General features: G+C 39.7%; 1 pseudogene across 1 annotated transcript in view; it reads left to right on the top strand.

The window, feature by feature from the left end:
• The window catches only part of LOC149230460 (transcription elongation factor SPT6-like), a 264,092-nt pseudogene that overhangs the window by 85,328 nt on the left and 157,353 nt on the right, over positions 1-21,411 (top strand). The window contains exons 3-8 of the transcript XR_016248009.1: positions 200-280; positions 463-589; positions 673-760; positions 844-1,003; positions 1,156-1,291; positions 1,421-1,694. The product of XR_016248009.1 is annotated as a transcription elongation factor SPT6-like (transcript). The remainder of the gene's footprint in view (positions 1-199; positions 281-462; positions 590-672; positions 761-843; positions 1,004-1,155; positions 1,292-1,420; positions 1,695-21,411) is intronic.

Here is a 21,411-nt window from a genome sequence, read left to right as displayed (position 1 = left end):
AATTTTTTGGCAAGAAAGAGTATGGTAAATAGATTGTGTTTTTTTCACTTATTTATTACTCGCTGTGTTGTAAGGTTTTGTATTCAAGTATGACATGTTCTCTGATTTTTTTTGGTTGACATTGCCTCTTCATTCTTCAATTCTCTTTTCTAATCTGAACCTAATCCTAGCTTGGGCATTTCTTTGCATTTTGTTCCAGAGGAGTACGAAGAAGAGGAAGTTAGGGATGCTCGCGATACAGAGGCAGCTGATGATGAGGAGGAGGATGAAGAAGCTGAAGGTATGTTTATGTTTTTTTTCCATTTCTTATTATCTGTGTGTCTTTTCAATGTTCATAGATACCTTGAATGATCTACCATTATCGAGGGTTACTGATCCTAGTTTTTCTAGGCATATATTGTGCTAACATCAATAATTATTTTAATAAGAAACTTATACAAAGAATTTCCATGTAAAATGCAGAGGAAGGGCAAGATGAGTATGAGAAGGATGGTTTCATAGTGGATGATGTTGAAGAAGAGGAAGAGGAAGAGGTGAAAGAAAGCAGTGATGAAGAGACAAAGGCAAAGAAAAAGAAGAGGAGAAAAAGGTATCATCTTGTTGTGGCAGAGTTTTGAGGGATTATTTTGATTTGACATGACTTAAACCAAATTGATTTATTTTTGTGCATAGGGACACTGAAGAAAACTATGAACTTGATGAAGATGATTATGAGTTGCTGCAGGAGGCCAATGTTACTGGCTTCCAACGTCCTAAATCTGTAAGTCTTCCCATGGCAATTTAGGATACATTCTTGTGTTATGATGGTGAATACTTAACTTTTCAGTTTTTCGGTGAAAACAGGGTAGCAAGAAATTTAAGCGTCTAAAGAAAGCTGGAAGGAATGCTGATGTTGAGGAGGAGAAAACAGGCTTCTCTGATGAGGATGACTTGGAAGAAGGTGGTCATACGGGTTCCACTGCTGAAGAAAAATTGAAGCGTAGCTTGTTTGGTGATGATGAAGGTATGCAATTATCTTTAGATTACTTGGGGCTAGCTCTCTCCCTTAGTTTATTAAATATCTTGTTTTGTTTGATCAATTGGGAGAAGCTCTAATTATTTTGGAAGATGAGATCATTCCTCTAGCATGATTTTTTGTTTTTTTTCAAATTTCAGGAGTGCCCCCAGAAGATGTCGCAGAAGAAGAAAAACAACCTGAAGAAGAAGAGGAGGAGGACTTGGGAGAAGAAGATGAGATGGCAGATTTCATAGTCGATGAAGAAGAAGTCGATGAAAATGGTCTACCTGTGAGGTATTTTCATAGATGTTTTCCATTGTTTCTTTTTAGGAAGTCTTTATTTTAAAATTTATATACAGGAAATTATATTATTTTATATTAGTATTTTCACCAAGCTGAAGTCTATCTTTCTTTCATTAAAAGGAGGAAGAAGTCAAAGAAAAGAATGCCCAGGCAAGCACTGGGGATTTCATCTTCAGCTTTACAAGAAGCTCAAGATATATTTGGTGATGTTGATGAACTTTTGTCTCGTCGAAAGCAAGGTTTGAGAGCAAAGGGCGTGGATGGTGTAGAAGGGGTAGACGATGAAGGTTTCAAGAGATTGGAGGATGAGTTTGAGCCAAGTGTTTTGGCAGAGAAGTACATGACAGCAAGGGATGATCAGATTCGTGAAACTGATGTCCCTGAACGGTTTCAAGTATGTATAAATGCACAACTTCTTGATAGTGATTTTATTTTTCCTCTCGCTGTGCATAAAAATTTAATATTGAATTTTTTTTTTTTCCCGAAGAAAAAGCGAACTTTTTATTGAAGAAATAAAAAGTTACATTGCATATGCTTGAGCATTTCTGTTGCTGCTATATGACTGCTTTTGCAATCAAGAACGTCCTACCTTCAGGAAGGACCATCTGTTCTCAAGAAGAGGCAGCTGAAAACAGTATAAACCAGCTGCTTTAGACTGTCCAGTCATGAACCATAACATCCCTTTCAAAAAGAGGGCAGCAAAACCATCATAAAAACGGGTCTCCTCAGACGAGGAAAACAACCCTTACAAAAAAAGATAATATGTTCTGAGATGTCCAAATTGCAGTTTTTGTACCAAAATTCCATAATAGAGTCTGTGAAAAAAGTATGACAAAAAATATATATGAAGTAAAACTGTCACTGAAAACATGTATCTAGGAGTGAGGCGGCTGATTCGATATATGAGTCTGTCCATGGTTTTCTTCTACAATTTTCCAGCTGCCCAGATTCTGCTGCAAACCTTCCTTAGAAAGTTTGTCGGCTGAATCGTTACTGTCCCTGTAAATATGACATAAAGAAAAACTGTTAAAAGATGTTTTTAATACCTGCATTTCTTCCAGCAATGGTTTCAGAATTTGATTTTTGCATGTACTTTTCCCATTAACCCAATTGATAACATTAAGTGAGTCTCCAAAGATCTGAATTGTGAAGATGTTTCTTTGTATGAGCCAATAGAGAAGTAGCTTCAAAGCTGACATCTCTGCGAAGTTATTTGATCTTGTCCCTAGTCCAACTGAGGCTTTGAGGATATGATTTGCATTTACATGGATGACTATTCCTGCTCCAGCCCTATTGTTCTGCGAGGCACCATCAAAAAGGGCCCAGGGAGTGCCCTCTTTAATTTGTACAGCTTTGTTTTGTCTTTGAGATTTGTTCTCCTCTGGTTCTGGGATACTCAAGTAGATAGAGACACTTTGGATTGCTGTGACAGTTGCCGGAGTTTCCTTATCCTGAAAAATACTCCTGTTTCTAGCGATCCAAACCCCCCAACAGATAATGAGGGGTAGGTTCCGCATATTCCCTTCAGGGTATTGTTGCCACCATTTTGCCCAAACCTCTGTCAGATTTTCACCTCCCCATTCGACCCTTTTGTTCATCAATTTCTCTGCCTCCCCCCATATCTTTTTGGTTTCTGAACAAGATAGGAAAAGATGGTTGATGGATTCCGCTTCAGATTTGCATAAGGTACACCTCCCTGGTCCATGCATATATCTTGACTGTAGAATGTCCCAAGTTGGGATTTTTCTTTTTAAAATACACCAAAATAAAAGTCTAGCCTTTGTCAGACATTTGAGCTTCCATAAGTGCTTCGGCCACCATTCCGGAGTTCCCCATCCTTTCCTAGACATGATGAATTTATATCCACTTTTTGGAGAGTACTCTCCAGTTTCTGCATGGGCCCAGATCAGCTGATCCAGACTGTCTTTTAATCTGACATTTGATCGGGTGAGTTCTTGAATATATGAATTCCATTCATTCCACCATCTTTCTTCTAGTTCTAGATCTTCCCCATTTTTCCAAGCTTGTCCCCACATAGATGAGTGACCCACCTTTTCCACCTGATTTAAGGAGAGTATGCTCTTGCTTTCTAAGTGCCTGATTAACCCAGGGGATAAAGCATAATTTTCATTACATCCTACCCAAGGGTCCTTCCCTATCTTCAAGTTCCTTCCATTCCCGATCTTCCATGCCAATCCTTGTTCGATCACCTTGAAGGATTCCACAGTTGCTTTCCATACCACCAATACATTCTTCTTGTTCTTTGCTGGGTTCCTAATCCATTCTTCTAAAGGAGCTGGGTCTATATATTTCCTTTTCACCACTCTTGTCCATAAATTTTCCATCTTTATAAGTCTCCAGCCTGATTTGGCAGCCAGTGTGAGGCTGAAGTCAGGAAGACTTTTTATCCCCCATCCTCCCCAATCTTTTGGCCTTGCCACTTTCTCCCAGGCAACCCATGGGAGGACAGAGTTCTCCTTTGAGCCAGCCCACAAAAATCTGCTACAAATTCTCCTTATTTTCTCCAAGATTCCTTTAGGAACCCATGTTAAAGCTGCCCAGTAGACTGGGATGGCCAGTAGCACTGATTTGATTAGAGTCAATCTCCCAGCTCTGGACAACCATTTGTAGCTCCAATGAGAGATTCTGGCTTCTATTTTGGCGATCAACCAGTTCCAATCCTCTTTCTTATAGGCATTGGGTTTTAGCCAGAAACCTAAATACTTGAAAGGGGATTCCATATTACTCGATTGATAAGGAAAGAACGAATGCATCTGTGCTCTTTCTTGTCTGTCTAGTCCTTCCACTATTAACTGAGATTTCCTGGAGTTTATCTGCATTCTAGTTGCTTTCAAGAACAGATCAAGAATGTTTTTTAATTCCTTTATTTCATTAGACTCTCCATTTGTGAAAATCAATATGTCATCAACAAAAAGGAGATGAGAAATGTACAAGTTGACTGCTACTTCTATACCTCTTACCTTGCCTTCCCTTTTGGCCTTTTGAATCAGCTGGCTTAAACCTTCTGCTACTAAAAGAAAAAGCAGAGGGGACAAGGGGCAGCCTTGCCTCAGTCCCCTCTGTCCTTTGAAAAATGGAGTGGCTGCGCCATTGATGAGAACTGCATAGCTGACGTTTGTAATACACCCCATGATCCAGCTGATGAAATCCGTTTTGAAACCTAAATGAGTTAGAAGCAAACGGATATATATCCAATTTATCCGGTCATAAGCTTTAGATAAGTCAATTTTTATAACTGCACCCTTCTTGTTCTTCTGCTTGACACTATGCAGTACCTCCTGTGCCACACCGATAGCTTCATGTATTTGTCGTCCATTTAAAAACCCAAATTGTTCCATTGAAATGTGCCTTGACAGAATTGGTTTAATTCTGATCGCAATCACTTTTGCAATAATCTTGTATATACTGTTGCATAATGAAATTGGTCTGAAGTCTTCAAAGGTTTCAGGAACTTCCTTCTTTGGGATGAGGGCTATAAATGTTGCATTGAAAGGACTATAAACCTCTCCTTTCTTCCTGGACTCTTCTACTACTTCAGTTATTTCTGCTCCTATCAGATCAAAGAAATGGTGAAAGAGTTCTATGGTCCATCCGTCCGGCCCAGGGCTTTTTTCTTTTGCCATAGATTTGATGACACTTTCAACTTCCTCCTTTGTTACTGGGCTTATCAATTCCTCCGCTTCTTCCTCCTCCACGTACCTTGGGAAACATTGCGCTGTTTTGATAACCTCGGCGATGGTGACCTCTCCTTGATCTGCAAATAAGTTCTGGAAATGACTTTGCCCTAGCGCTGGCAGAGATTCAAAAGTCTTTGCCTCCCTTCATTCTTCATTTTTTAGGTTCCAGATAGTGTTTGCAGTCTTCCTCCCTTTTGCATAGTTTTGGAAAAAACTTGTGTTTTCATTCCCTGCTTTAAGCCAAATCGCTCTGCTCTTGAGCCGCCATTCCTCCTCTTTTGCCAGAAGAATTTGATTTTTGAGTTTCTCAAGGTGGAGGATCCTCTCTTTTGATTCCTGTGTTGCATATCCGTCCTCCTCTATACTTTCCAGCTTTTGAAGTTCCTCACTTATCCGGGTTATTTCCTCGTTCTGTTTTGCCTTTCTGTCCTTCGCCCATATAATTGTTGCTTTCTTCAGTCTTTTGAGGTTTTCCATGAACAGGAACCCTTTATCCTCTGAGGTGCTATTGTCAGGATGTCTCCATGTTTCTTTAAATAGTTTGGTGAAAGAAACTTCTTGCAACCAAGATGCATTGAACTTGAAGGGTGTTGGCGGCTTTGGAGGAGGTTTAGAGAGTTCTAAATAAACTGGGAAGTGATCTGAAGGCCCTCCCTCTTCAACCCATTGCCGAAACATTGGGATCATGGAGGATAATTCTTCATTAATGAGGAACCAGTCCAGTCTTTTTGCCACTCTTGCTTCTCCTACTCTCTTGTTCCTCCAAGTCGGCTTTAACTTAATAAGATTAACATCAATTAGATTGTTGGCGTTTAAGAGATTTTGGAAGAAATCTGTCAGCGGATCTTCCCTAGCCGAGGGTCCCCAGGCCTCCGCTCTTCCTATTGAGAAGTTTAAGTCTCCACCCAGCACCATGTATTTACTCTTCATTGTCGAATTGGACATCAGTTCGTTCCAAAAGGCCACCCTCCCCTGACAAGGCCCATAAATGTTTAAGATTGTTAATGGGAAGTCGAATTCAGGGGATTGAAATTCCATACCCATCACCTGCTTCATGCCCCATTGGTTCCTTATCTTGATTCTCCCTTCCCTGTATCCTACCGCCAGTCCTCCTGAATGTCCTTCTGAGTCCATAGCCGAGAATTTCCAGCCTGGAAGGAGGGCATTTAGCACCAATTCTACTTCTGCTCCATTCCCCAAAGTCTCCTGAAGTAGAAGGATATCTGATTTTGAATTCATGACCATCTCCCTAAGAGCCAGTTTTTTGGGTTTACTGGCTAAACCCCTGCAGTTCCATGATGTAAGAATCATTTCAAAACATTCTCAGGGGCCTGCACCGCTCTAAGTGCCCCAGTGATTGACAGTTGCTTCCCATCTGCCACATCATGCTTTGCTTTTATCTGGGCCATGGAAAGATTTGATTTCCTTCCCCTTTTTTTCCTTTTCAGACTCAGAGGAGGGGACAGACCTATGCCACCCACAGTATCTAAGGGATCAGATTTATTGTCCAGGGATCTAAGATTATATGGGCATATGGGATGATGGACCAGGGGGATTGGTTCAGAAGAAACACCTTCACAATTCAGATCTAAGGAGGGGATTGCGGCCGAGATGATTTCAATACAGTTTTCCACAGTGTTTCCTTCATGACTTTCAATAAATTCATTGATATCAGAAATGAAATTTTTTGAAAGAGATTCAGGGACCAGACAATCTTCTTTTATTTCTGAATTAAGAATAGGGGAAATTTTTGGATCTAAGCACATACCCTTTGCGCCCTCGCTCTCGATGGGATTTTGTGTTGCTGTCGTTTCCACAATGGTCTCCATAATTGCTTTTTCGCTCCCGAGCTCGAGATCTTTGTCTGCCCTTCTGATCAGAGGATCTTGGTTTGCTACATACGGGGTCTGCCCCCCTGTTGAAAATCCATCTCCATTTCTTCTTCTATCTGATGTACTGAGGCCTCTTTTCTCTGGAAAGTCTGATTGTGACGGGTTGCCTTCTCCAATTGAGCTGATGTCCTCTGGAATCGTCTCCGTCGCCTACCTAAGGGGCATTCCTTGGCCAAATGACCATAGACGTGGCATCTATGGCACCTAAAGGGCAAATATTCATAGTCCAGGATCTGTTCGAAGACGAAATCTTTGTACTGGAGATTGATCTTCTCTGCTAGTCCTCCGCTTGGGTTTAGGCTGACTAGAATCCGCGCCATAGCCTTATTCTGGGTTTGCAGGAAGGACATATCCGCTTCCAGAAATGTACCCAACCTATTCCCTATTGCCTTGAAAACTGATTCGACCCACAGGAAGGAAGGCAGCCCCGGTGCCCTTACCCAAACCGGAAAGACATCTGTTTTCTCATGAACAGCGTCAAACAGAGGACTCCATTTTTTTAAAAGAACAGGGATGTTCCCGAAAGCCAATTCTTTTGGACCACCCAATCTGCCGCCTCTTTGTGCTCAAAACGCACCATAAACCAGCCTTTTGCTAGAGTCGAAACCTCAAATCCTCTAATGAGATCAGACTGCCAATTTTGTTCCCCCCATGATTTGATGAAGTTGGAAGTGAATTTTTTCCCTCTCGCCCTGCCGACCAAGGTGCATTCAGTCACCTCCAGGGCCTCTTCAATCTGCTCGTCCATTCCCAAAACCAAATTCCCTTCCAAATCCTGCGAGTTGATTTGTCTCTGCTTTTTCCTTTTCTCCCCTTTTTTCCTTGTCCCGACGTCCTCCTACCTTATTTCCTTGTTTGTCTCGTTCCTTTCTTGCTGTTCCTGGCCGGGATTCAAAGGGGAAAACCTTGGCTCGAATGGGGCTAGAAACGAATTGCTTATGGAGTAATTGAAAGGCTCTGCTAGGGATTGATTTAGTACCTGAGTCTCCAATGCTGATCCTGTAGGGTTCTTTCGTGGATCTGGAAGTCCTTCAGACTCGGCTTCCTTCTGTCCTTCAATCCTTTTGGGGCTGCCCTGACCTTTGGCTATGGATGCTCTGGTAACGGTCGAAACCCTTCCAAAACCCCCTTCAGTCCTTTGCCCTATGCTTGAACCGAAATTTACGATATCCTCTAAACCTCCAGAGAGAACCGGACCGATGGAAGGGGGTTTCCCTTTGCTGCCTTGGAAGGATTGTCGAGGGCCTGCATGCAACTCATCTCCGCCCGCCCTGCTTGATTGCTGCAGATCCTTGGAGTCCTGATGAAAATAGACGTTCCCCTCCAACTTCTTTGTCGACTGAAGAAAGGGATGGTTAATCCTTAGCGATTCTCGTGAAAGAGGGTCGGAACTTAAGTTTTGTGGCGCTCCAAAATATCGTTCAATGTTCTGGGCTGTTGGGTCTTTCCCCTAGACCGATAGGATATCCTCCATTGCGGGGTCTAGGTCAACAAGTTCGCTAGGGTTAACCATGGTTACTGTGAGGGTTCACAGATTACTCGCCGATCGTTTTCGTTGCCAGCCCAATGGTCCTCTCTCCTTGCTATCCTCAGTAAAACCCTTGTTAGTGTGCTTCAACGCGATGACTCCCAGCTGTCAACCCTGCACTGTTCCCAACCTCCAGCTGCCCTTCCTCTTGTCGCTATCCACCGGAGTGCTGATCCTCGCTTCAGCGCAATCCGGTGTCGGTTACTGTTGGACCCTAGGTCCTCGGCCCTGGTTCCGGCCTATGCACCTGCGCCCAAACCCTCGCCGTCTCCTCCATCGATCTCTCCAACCTCCCAGTTCTAATATTGAATTTATTAGTGCTGTTGTTTTTATTTCACCATAGATCAATTTCACCAATTACCTACATGGAAGATTAGCATGTAATGTTAATTTTCTAGTGTTCTATGCTTAACACAATCAGTTATATCAATTCTTCTTCAATCTTCTTCCATTAGCAATCGATTTATCCAATATAATTCAATCTTCCAGCAAAAATAAATAATTGTAGATAGAACAGTAAACCAATGCACAATAGAAGACAGCCAAGAACAATAGAGACACAGTATTTGGTCAAAGACCAGGGAAAAACCCCACAAGGATGAAAAGCCTTTCAAAATTCTTCTATTAGATTGTAATCAAATGTTCAGCAGAGAGATACAATGTTCAAGTCTATCCACAAAGAGTCAAAGTCAAGCCTTTGACTGCCGATATCAACTAACTAATATCAAGTCAAAGATGAGACCAAAAGTCAAATCTGAAAATTCTGTCAAAATCAACAGCAGCAGCAGCCCTAATTAGTCAACGGTCAATGGTCAAATCACCTTCAAAGCAGCTCGGTCAACAGTCAGAAAATGTGGCCTCCTTTGCTGACCAAAGTCAACGCAAAATAGTGCTTGCAAATCTGGTCAAAGTCACACTTTGGCCTCCAGAAACCATAGCCCAGAATCTAAAGTCAATGCTGGTCAAAGTGTTCTGAAAAGTTCGGTCAACCTTCCGGTCAACTTGGCTTTCCAAACAGATCAGAAAATCAGAGTCAAACCAAGTCAAACTATGCTCCAAGTCCCAAAAACAAATGCTGGTTAAAGGCCCAAAACAGAAGACAAATTCGGCCAACAGAAAATGACTCTCTCTCCTTTGCATGTGTGAAGATGATGAACCTGCAATTTCAGAAGTAGTTGAACCACACAAGAGAAGAAGTGCTTGATGTGATGATGCCTCCAAATGATGTGCAATATTTATGTGAGACTTGGGGGTTCAAATTTCTTTGTCCAGGCTGACTTGTGCTTTTGTGCACATGTGGGTTTCATATTAAAAATAATATTTTTCCTTGACCAAATTAAATTCTTCCAAGGGCTAGTAGGGGCTTCTTTGGATGAGGAAGGCTTCCCAATGGAAGGATTTTCTCCCTGAGCTGCCAAATTTTAACATGTAAAAGAAAGCAAGAGGCAGAGATGTAAGGTTGATGTGGGTTAGGATATTATTGAGTCTCGTAGGGGGCCCAGTGCCAAGTCTCTTATTCTACGAATTCTGGTCAAGGCAAAGCCTATATCTCCACCACCCTACCAGAGTCCAGACAAGTCAATTTGAAGTGTAATTGGAGTAACTGATATTTAATCAATGTTATGAGAAATGGACTGTTCATCGAACTGGTAGAGCCCAAAAATGTGAACAGGAATGGAACCGCAAAAAAACTGGACCAAAAATCCGGTAGATGGAAAAATACATAAATATACAAATTTTGAAAAAAAAACATATGTATTCATGTGCATCCATATGAATCCAAACCATTTTACACAAATATGGAATTTTTTCATATATCTAGGAAGGAAGGCTGCATATAACCAAAAATAGCATCACGTGCAATCCATCTGTGAACCAAAAATACATCAATAAAGAGGCTCTAGATGGCCTTTAGAGTCCCAAAAAAATCATGCTATAAAAAATACGTACATAGCATCAAAATCAGTGCCTATAGTGGGATTCATTTACTTTAAGAATTTAACATTGCTACTAATTGCATAGCATTAGTAGGGAAATATGGTCAAATACTAGGTTTCCCCACTCAAATTATTGGTTTTATTTTGGTTAAATTGCGCTCTAAGGGTCCTTTGTAGCATTGTACGAAACTGGCTGGTTTGGTGAAAAAACGCCGCATCACAACTGAACTGGCCTTTCTGATCCATGACAGCCCGGTTCGGACAGGTTTTCCCTCTAAAACAGTTGGACTGGGTGGTTCAGTCCAGTCTGGTCCAGTCCTTGTAATACTGATTTGAATAGGCTTTACCAAACTACTGACAATTTATAGGCCTTACATTAAGTAGTTGGGCTAAAATGGAAACTACGTCTTGTGCATGTGCACGCTAACTCTTTGCAATGGGCTCACAACTGTTCGACTAAGATGGGGATGAGGCTCACGTGCCAATTTAATAAATGATCATCTATTGAGAAACTAGCTTCCAATGCAATAAAGGGAAATACATGAATATATCCACCTGGAAAAATGTGATATACATGCTATTAGTTAATATAGCAAACACACAGTATATCAATATCAGAAAGGTATATAAGCAGTTCAATGTATGGCTGGTTCTTGTTGCATGTGTGAACAAGAGGGAAAAATAAATATGACTGCTCAAGAAATTAAAAAATGTATGGTCTATATTGGATGATACATGAAAAAACACATACACCCAGATAAGCATTGTGGGCTATCATTGTGATTACGAGATCAGAATACGGCATTATGGATGAGCATGTGTCCAGGAGTAATATAACCAGTATAAGAAATAGGAAATTCTAGTATCTTATAGAAGCACTGAGGATGGATTTTTTTTAAAATATAAAATAATTTTCAAAAAGTGAGTGCTCTCCCACCCCTTCCACAGTCACACTATTGTTGATATTAATAATGCATCCTGGATGCTCTATGGTCTGATTGTCTGGCAACTGGGTGATCTAGAAACTGAGACGGAGATAGCATATGGGAATGTGAAGGTGAAAATGGTGTTATATACAAGTATGTATACATGAGTAATATAACCAGCGTAACAAATAGAAAATTCTAATAACAAATAGGAAATTCTAGTATCTTGTAGAAGCACTGAGGATGATGGAATATTAATGATAATAATAATAATTTTCACTCCATATGGGAATGTGAAGGTGTATGTGGTGTTATCTACAGGCATGTGTACAACAGTAATATAACCAGTGCAACAAATAGAAAATTCTAGTAACAAATAGGAAATTCAGTATCTTATAGAAGCACCGAGGATGATGGAATATAATAATAAGCATATGTGAATGTGAAGGTGTGTATAGTGTTATCTACAAGCATGCGTTCAGGAGTAATATAACCAGCGTAACAAATAGAAAATTCTTATAACAAATAGGGAATTCCAGTATCTTATAGAAGCACCGAGGATGATGGAGTAATATTAAATAATTAATCATAATTTTCACATCATATAGGAACGTGAAGGTGTATTTGGCGTTATCTATGAGCATGTATGCAGGAGTAATATAACCAGCGTAAGAAATAGAAAATTCTAATAACAAATAGGAAATTCTAGTATCTTATAGAAGCACTGAGAATGATGAATAATGATAATAATAATAATTTTCAAAAAATGAGTGCTTTCCTACCACTTCCACAATCTCACTGTTGTTGATGTGAGACACGTTAACCATGCATCCTGGATGCTCTATGGGATGAGAGTCTAGACATGAGTTTTTGGGAGTTGTAAGATTGGTGATAGTGTTTATCCACCTTCTATTTGCTTTGTTCTCTGCTTTTGGCTTGCATTCCATCCGGCTTTGTCTTCAAGGCTTGGTTTGAATGGACTGTCAACTACACTTCTGCTCTTTCCTTTAATAATGCTGACTTTGTCTGTAAAATCCAGTGTTGAAAATATTGGTATCGGCGAAATATCGGTGAGAGTTTAGAAAACATCTTATCGGCAATATCGTCGGAAAACTTAAAAAATGCATAATATATTCATTTTTTTTCTTCAGATTTTTAAACATATAAAGCAATAACAACATGAAATAAACACACTGGCACATAAATATGAAGAAAGCACTGATATATATGATGTAGTGGATGTAAAATAAAAATGATACATCAAAGGCGATACCAAATCCTGCTGATCTCTGATAATTGTTCAATCAAGGACTCAAATGTGGAGAACCAATACAAAATAATATCACATATATAAAAGTATCTCATCATCAGTAGTTATATGTAGTAAAACTAGCAACTGTCTATCTAAAATCAGTGCCCTCTCCCCCTTTTACGGGAATACATGATGTGCTATTTGCCAGGCCTTCCCCTAGCAGTGGAAGGCCTTGTCCTTGCACCTAATGTCAAATAATGATTGCAGGGTATGGCGCTGTGCTCTCCTATATCTATAGCAGATGGTGCTGACGTTGATGATCCCACAGTCTCCTCCTCCTCCTCTTCCTCCTGTTCCTCCCCCTCCTCCTCTTGCTACCCTTGTTCTAATGTTTCCTCTGGCTCTAACCATGCAGGTGACTCCTCCAAGATGGGCACCTCAGTCCCCACCCTCCACTGAGACAATACATCAATATTGTCTAAGGAAATAACATCTGGATTCATTGGTGTTTCTATTTGCTTCACTCAAAGTCGGATATTGTAATGCACATACACTAAATTATTGAGGCTTGAGAACTCCAACCTATAAGAGTGTCAAAAAAAACTAATGAGTTTTGAATCTTGACACTTGAGGGTCATAAATTAAAATTACAATAAATGTAATTGCTCAACTGAAGGCTGAAGCTCAAAGTTATACCTGTTGCGCTTTTTTGAGTGTATTTTCTCAAATACACTCCAATTGCGCTCACACCCTGAAGAGCTACATGTTTGACTCAGGATTCTTATGGCCAATTTCTGCAAATTCAATGCCCTTGCACCATAGCTTCGCCACCAAATATCTACAACAAAATAAAGAAATAAAAGAGTCAAAAAACATAATTAAACTTTCAAATAAAAGTTACATAATTGAATTTTAAAAATCTAGAATTATAAATAAGTAAATTGAAATTCTAAATTGAAAATTCTAATGAGTGATGAATAGTCACTTATGTGGCATGAAGAGGGTCTTTTCCCTAATAACATCATCAAAGCCAAATAGGCCAACACAATCCTGATAAAACTGTATCTCGCGATTGATTTTGCTACGAAATTCAGGGTCAGGTACCATCCTCTGAATATAGGAATGGAGCCCTTCCATCTCCTTGCCATGAAAATCAAAAACACATTTGTATGAAAATGAAGGGTTGAGGAAGAGTGTTGCTGCATGAATGGGTCGATAAAGCATCCTTGCCCACTGACTATCAATCACATCCCATAACATCATATGTCAATCAAGCCCAACATAACCCTTGTCTACATAATAAGAACGAACAACTTTATTGGCCCTATCCATGGTCTCATACAAATAAGCCATTGCAGGCTTGTCTCCATCTACCAATCTCATAACCTTTACTGTAGGTTCACTAACTGAGCTCACTTCTTCTATTCCCTTACAAAATGTGTCAGTGTACACCATTTTTGCAATGGCTCTCCTGTCCTGTTTCCTGCCATATCTACAATCACGCCACTCATCAAAAACAAACATTTGCTTCAACTCAAATTGGCATCGAAGCAAAGACTGAAGAGTAATAAAGTTGGTGGAAAAACATGTGATTGCAGGACGCCACAACTCCTTGTTTCTAGTGTATCTCCTCATGAGGCTAAGAACAAAAGCATGGTTATATATAAACTTGGGGATGCTCCTAGCCATATCAATCACCTCCTTGATGAAGGAGAGTTTCCCCATATCCTCAAGCAACAAATCGATACAATGTGTTGCACACAGAGTCCAGAACAATGTGCGGTGCCTCTCCATAAGCATCTTGCCGGCAAACACATAATTAGCTGCATTATCTGTTATGACTTGCACCACATTCTGCACACCAATCTCCCAAATGAACCCATCTAACAACTCACATATCATTGTTGTATCTTTTATATGTGTTGGTGCATCCACTGATTTAAAGCATGGTACCTTTAGGACAATGTACAAAGAAATTTAGAAGGGTCCTACCCTTCCTATCTGTCCAACCATCAGACATCACTGTGCATCCAAACACTTCCCATGTCTGTTTCAACTCCGCCAATCTAGAGTTGATGTCCTGCTTTTTTGCTTGAAGGATTGGCCCCCGCAACTCCTCATATGTAGCACTTTTGTAACCCGGGCCCACAACAACAATAACATCACACATTGGTTGTCAAAATGGATTGGTTCTGATGATGCTGAGAGGTAAGTCGCTCTAGAAAAGACACCTCCCCATAACTCTATCTGCTTCTTGCTTCTCCCTTTTTTTAACCACTGATTTTATGGAAGGTTGTGCTCCATGTCTTGTTCGTGGAACAAAAAATGATGACCTCCCACTCCTAGTAACATTAGCACTAGCAGGTGATGCTGTGGAGCCCCTCCCACTACCCTCAACCTCAAAATTAGAAGAAAATATCTTGAAAGATCTACCTGCATGTTCAACCTTGTTTCTTTCTGCCTCTTCCTTCTTTCTATCTTTTTCATCAATTGCTTCAAGAGATTTTTGTATAAGCTCTGCACTAGAAACTGTACAAAGCCCAACATCATGTCCAGGGAGTCTAGCTAGATGGTATTTCAATCGCGTAACCCCTCCTGTCATCTTGGTCCCACACAATTTGCATGATAGATATGCCTGATTTGTCCCACCATCAGGCTCCCCATACTCCCAAAATGGGTCCAAGGCTTTTGGCATATTTGTAGTGAACTAATTCAAACCTAGGGCACCAAAAAAAAAAAAAATTGGCATTAAACACCCATACACAAAAAATAATAAGTAATAACCACCTCATTTAAAAAAATATTTTTTTTACTACATTATTTGCAATGTGAATGAAAAATGGCAATAAGAGGGTGCATAAGAAAGTTAAAAAAGAAATGAAGCTTGCTGTCCAAATATGGAGAAAACCCTTGCATTGGCTCATGGGCATGAAAATCATAGCAAATGGAAAAAAAATAAAGAAGCAAAATGTTGGAAGGCAAAGAGGCAAGCAAGCATAACCCTAAATCTATGAAAAAAATCATTAGCATAGGGGATACTTGCTAATAGAAGAAATGAAGTTTCTCACTGTTCTTCAATATTTGATCCACAAAAAATTCTTACTTGGTGGTGATAATGGTTGTTTGATCCTCAATCCCTTCTTGACAACCACCACAAAGCTCTTCCCCTTCCTTCTGCAAGACTCAGAAACCAAAATGAGCAAATGAAATGACCAAAATTGCTTTTTCTAGTTGCGACCCAGTTTGCCTGGCGATCTTTTGGGTCGTCGCATGATATTTTGCCGAAATATCCTGATATTTTTAGGCAGGGAAATATCGCGATATATTCTCAGCGATATTTCGGCTTGTTAAAAATATCGCGATATTTTTGAATATCGTCGAAATTTCGGGGATATTATCAATGCTTGTAAAATCTCATCAACGATTCCACTTCCATATTTTAAGATATCGAAGCTTGATACATATATTTAATCTGGTTGATTGCAAATCGATTCATTGCTTGCTCCATGATACTCATGTAGAAAGTCCACAAAATTCCGCAACTGCTAATATGAACAATCTGAAAACTATTTTCTTTTCATATAGACACAAAATTTCTCTACCAAATTGTAGGGTAATAGGAACATAAATAAATACACAATTCACACAATAGAACAACACAATTTTTTTAGGGAACCCAACTCGGAAAATCCTATGCTTGACTGAGAATATTATTAAAAAAGAGGGAGCAACAGATCTCTTACAAACAATCTTTGTTTCACTAGAGAATACAATGGTTCTCACTACCTTAAACCAGGTTTGAAACACCCGCGTTATCCATGATTCTGCCTCTGATTTTCATGCGTGCTAGTAGCCCCTATTAAATAGGAAATCCTCCTATTTCTATTAAATAAACTGTTCTCCTTTGTGCTAGTGTTTATTCTGTTCACAACTCTGATACCATGTAGAAAATACACGAAATTCTGCAACTGCTAATATGAACAATATGAAAACAATTTTTTACATATAGACACATAATATCTCTACCAAATTACAGCGGAATAAGAACAGAAATAAATACATGATTCACACAATAGAACACCACAATTTTTCTAGGGAACCCAACTAGGAAAATACTCTTCTTGATTGAGAGTATTATTGAAGAAGGATGAACAATAGATCTCTTGCAAACAATCTTTGTTTCACTAGAGAATACAATGGTTCTCACTCCCTTGAACCAGGCTTGAAACACGTGCTTAATCCCTGATTCTGCCTCCGATTTTCATGCGCACTAGTAGTCCCTATTAAATAGGAAATCCTCCTATTTCTATGCACACTTTCTTGAGGAATTGCTTTTCTCTCCAATAATTTGCACTAGAATACTTGGCACCTTTCTCTCACAAGCTCACACAAACCTGTGCTTAATTATGATACAATGAGTGCCTTCATTCTTACTTTTAAAGCAGTTCTGATGCTAGCCTAAGTCGACTTTACCCACATTATGCAAATAAAATGCATAATCTCATTTGCCCGAGGAATTTCAATTACCCTGCCTAGTCAAACCTTCATAAATTAAGGTTTAATGTTCGTAATTAAGTTTTAAGGCCCCTTCATTTAGTCTCATGCGGAAACATTTTAATTGACTAACCCAAAGTCTAAACCTTCATTAACCTTTCCATCAAGACTTTATTCACCCTCATAAACTTTGATTAATCTATACCCCGTGCATATTAACCCAGTCCATACCATGGTCTCCGACTTTGGTTAAATTCAATTTAACTCATAAAACCTTTAACTCTGCTTTATTTCTGTTATAATTCTTATATAATAGAAATACTCCACAAACACACGTAAACCTTACCTTTTCACCTTTCCTCGGCCTTTGCACTTTTTCCCATGTCTACCTTTATTGGGTTCACTCTCCACCGTTGATTTCACTCCATTAGATCAACAACTGTCGCGTGATCTCCACTCATCCTCTGGAACTCAAATACATTTAACCTGGTTGTATAAACTTCTCGGGTCCGCTCCTTCCCAAGTCTTATCGACTTCAGTCTCTGCCGTTGATCTTACCTTTAATCCGACGGTTGATGACTTCCCCGATCAACAGAACTGCTCGGCAATCCTGCACCGTTGATCAAAGCGCACTTGATCCAACGGTCCACAACGATATCGGGTGAGCTACTTGCACGAGGATTACCTGCCCGATAAAGCAGTTTCCTCTCTCCTCTGACGTGCTACGTGTCAGTTGATTAATGGAATCAGGTGACTCCCCCCTATTACCACTTACCACTTTTTCTCCACCTGATAACCTGCTTTTGCTTATAAATCCGCCTTTCTTCTTTGATTAACACTCGAGCTTATTAGCGCCCAATGATGTAGATCTTCTACCATTGACGGCTGCGACGGCTCCTCCAGATTCCTCTTCCGCTAACGCTTATGTTAATCTCCGACATTCATTTCTTGACTCCATTCTACGCGACTTAATCCTGGCCGCTTATCACAATCATTCTCGTTCGTTGATCTAGCTGATCCAACGACTCCTATGCATCGACACCTCACTTCTTCGTCCTTCACTTTACTGCATTTTTATGCCGTTTCTTCAGTGTTCTTCTGTAGTTTCGGGTTTCTTCCAGGGTTTTGGTTTTTAGTTTGTTCTGCATCACAACTTTCTCTTGAGCTTAACTCTGCTCGCTCTTAACTACTGCCATCCTTAAACTTCACTTGGATCCTTTGATCAGACTCATCGATCAAACCACAATCCTTCTTACTCCACCTTCTTCTCTGTGTTCTGCTCTAACTTCACCTGCATATATATACTATGAAGAATTACACTAATTACATAAAACTCATAACTCCATACACACCATAAACTCAGAATTGAGTTGTTTGTATTAATAAATAAATATTTACACGAGAGTATCTCTTTCTCTCTCTCTGGCCTGATATTCTAATCAGTGGCCTCTGTTTCACAATTTGCTCATAGGCTTACAGTCAACCTCTCCACACTCTAACTCCCTGACTAGCTAACCTGACTTGACTAACTCTTTTTATGCCTTTTAGGCTTACATTTGTACAAAATAAGTCTATAACCAATTTCTGGTTCAGATCCTTAATAATTTCAACTAAAAACCTAAGAATCCTCTCAATCCTATAAATCATGAACTAATTCCTAATTCAAGATCTACAATTAATTTCCAATGCTATCAATCCCTATGAACTCCTAACTATCCTGATTCTCTCATGTTCCCCTTCATTCGAGAACATTTACAATATGCCTCACAATACTTAATTAATTCCTATTTTCATTAAAATCACTCGAAAGCCTAAATAATTACATTCATTTGACACTTAGGAAACCAACTTCCTTAAAATACAAGACCCCCTATGTCTACTAAAATACAATGATTTTTCTTGAGCTGAATGCTCCCGCATCAGACTCTCAAGGTAAAAAACATTCATGATCTCCTGATCATGTGTCGTCATATGTTTATAGAAAATCTCCAGGGTCGCAAACTTTAGTTTGTAACTGCCCAAATGCCTTGCACCTTTGCTGCTGTTGTATATCTGTTGTCTTCTCATTCATTTTCCTCTCTTCAATCAGTTTCAAATTCTGATTGATCACTCTTCCAGCTGTAATTTTCCTCACCCTGGACTGGTTCATCATCAACTGCCATAGTTCTTCAATCTCCATTTCCAGCACATCCTTGGGCTGGTCTATACTTTGCCATTTTCTGCTCTCTTTCTCTCTGCTTTAGGTTGTTGTTGTTGTCCACTAACTTCGACACCTTCACATTCTGCATCTCACTGCACATTGTCCATTCATATTCAAACTGTTGATTACTTTCCTCAACCTTTTCTACTTCAGCTTCTGCTATTACTCTTGATATTGCTCTAGGTACTGCTGTAGATATTGCTTCCACCCAAACTTCTTGAATATCCTTGAAGATATATTCCTCTGCAACATCTAATTTCTGCTCCTTGTCTGCAACAAAACCTGTAATCATAAAACAATTGTTAAAATAAAAATCATAAGGCTTCTGTGCCTTTTCTTCCTTTGGCAACAATTCAGCTTGCTGCTCTAATTCTTCCTCCTTTGTCAGCACATCAATATGCTGTTTTGAATTCTCAACAGAATTCACAAGACTGTCAGCTAGTCTCTTCTCCACACCATCTGTTTCAATGATGTCTGCCTGTCCTTGTCCACTATAGTGAACTTCTTCATTCTCATTCAGTTCTGATTTTACAACTTAAACACTTACTTTTTGGTTTTCTAGCCTTTTCTCCAAAAGACTTAACTCATGCCATAAATTTGCCATCTCACTTGGAATTTCTCCTAAAAGCTCTGTACAATCCTCACTATCTTCTTCTTTGTCACAAGTATAACTTCTTGTTGACACTACTTCTTCATTCTGATCCTCCATCTCTGTGATAGTTTTAGATGTCTGTCCATCACTCTCCCTTTGGCCATTTAAGAAAATCAATTCCTCTTTGTCCTCATCAATAGCAAATTCCTTATCATAAGACATAATTGTCTCATCTCTACTGAAGATATTTCCTCCACTAAGCAAGGAATTTATGAACTCCTTCTGCTGTAGTAACTCAACTTGTTCTTCACTTGAAAGACAGTCACCATCAGCAACTTTCAGCTTCATTCAAGATGGTTCCATAAAATGGTTTGTCTTTTGCAATACCTGCATTCACACGCAACTGGTCAGTTGTAAAACCACAAGACCTCATGATTTCATTTGATGATTCAATCACCAAGTCCTCCTGCTTTTCCAAGTTCTTTTCATGACTCAGAAATATTTCGAAGGTCTTCTCTTCAATCTCATCAAGTCCTTCACATGGTTGCTTGATATCCTTCTCTACTTCTTCTTTTAGAACATAATTTAGATTATGCCTGTCTCCTTCCTCTTTCATGACAATATCAGCAAATTGTCCTTCTCCCCCTGTTTCACCTGCAAACATACATAAATCATCAGATTTAAAATCATGTGACCCTTTGGTCTCACTTGAAGTTTTAATCTTCAATTCTTCATCTTCACCCAAAACTTCACCCTCCTCTTGTTCACAAATGGAAACTTCTATTTCCAACTTAGCTTCTCTGAGTTCTTCGACCAAGCTCTTCACTTGCCTTTGCTGTAGCCTTCTCTGTAACTTATGCCACTTCACTGGCTTTTTCTTCAAGGCCCAACCTAGTGTCTGGCTTTCTTCAAGTATCATCATTAATACATTGAGTTGTTCTTTCATCTCTGCAATCTCTCTGTCAACTTCCTCTTGACTCATCCTCTTGCCATTTGCCTTCGCATTCTCTTTCTTCACTTTTCTTCTGCTGTGGTCTTCCTTAGAACCTCCACTATGACTATTAGTATTCATCTTCTTCTCCATCTCTATGAGTTCCTCACTCACTCACTATGAGCTGCATTAAAGCCTGTGCAACAAGAAGTCCTCTCTGTTGCCACTTACCTCACCAAGCTTTCCTCTGTACTTGGTCTTTTGGCAAGCACTTGGTTCTCTGTCTCTGGAACCTCTTTTGAGCACTTCTCTTTGCTCCTTCTAGGCTTCAACTCATCTGCACCTTTTAAGAGCACAATTGTCCTCTTTATCCAACCTCTGTTGGAATTCCTCAAGGTTCTACCACATTCTGCTTTCATTCAGAAACTTTCACCAACTTCGTTTATCCTTTAGCAATTCTACCCACATCCTCTGTGGAATTGCCTTTGTAAGCTGCAACAATACCTTTGCAATAACAAGTCTCCTTTTTGCTACATATGCTTCACTAAGCTTCTCTCCTCTGAGCTCAGTCTTTTAGCATCTCTCTGGTTTTTTCCTCTGGAACCAATTGAGCACTCCTTGCTCTAGATTGCTGCAACCTTATCACCTTCTTATGCTGTTA

This window comes from Pinus tabuliformis, chromosome J (genome assembly GCF_031772625.1).
Source record: "Pinus tabuliformis cultivar Carrire ecotype Pingquan chromosome J, CPIR1, whole genome shotgun sequence".
Classification (NCBI taxonomy): Eukaryota; Viridiplantae; Streptophyta; class Pinopsida; order Pinales; family Pinaceae; genus Pinus; species Pinus tabuliformis.
The sequence above is the reverse complement of the archived record's forward strand: the minus strand, read 5'-3'. Positions and strand labels throughout refer to the sequence as shown.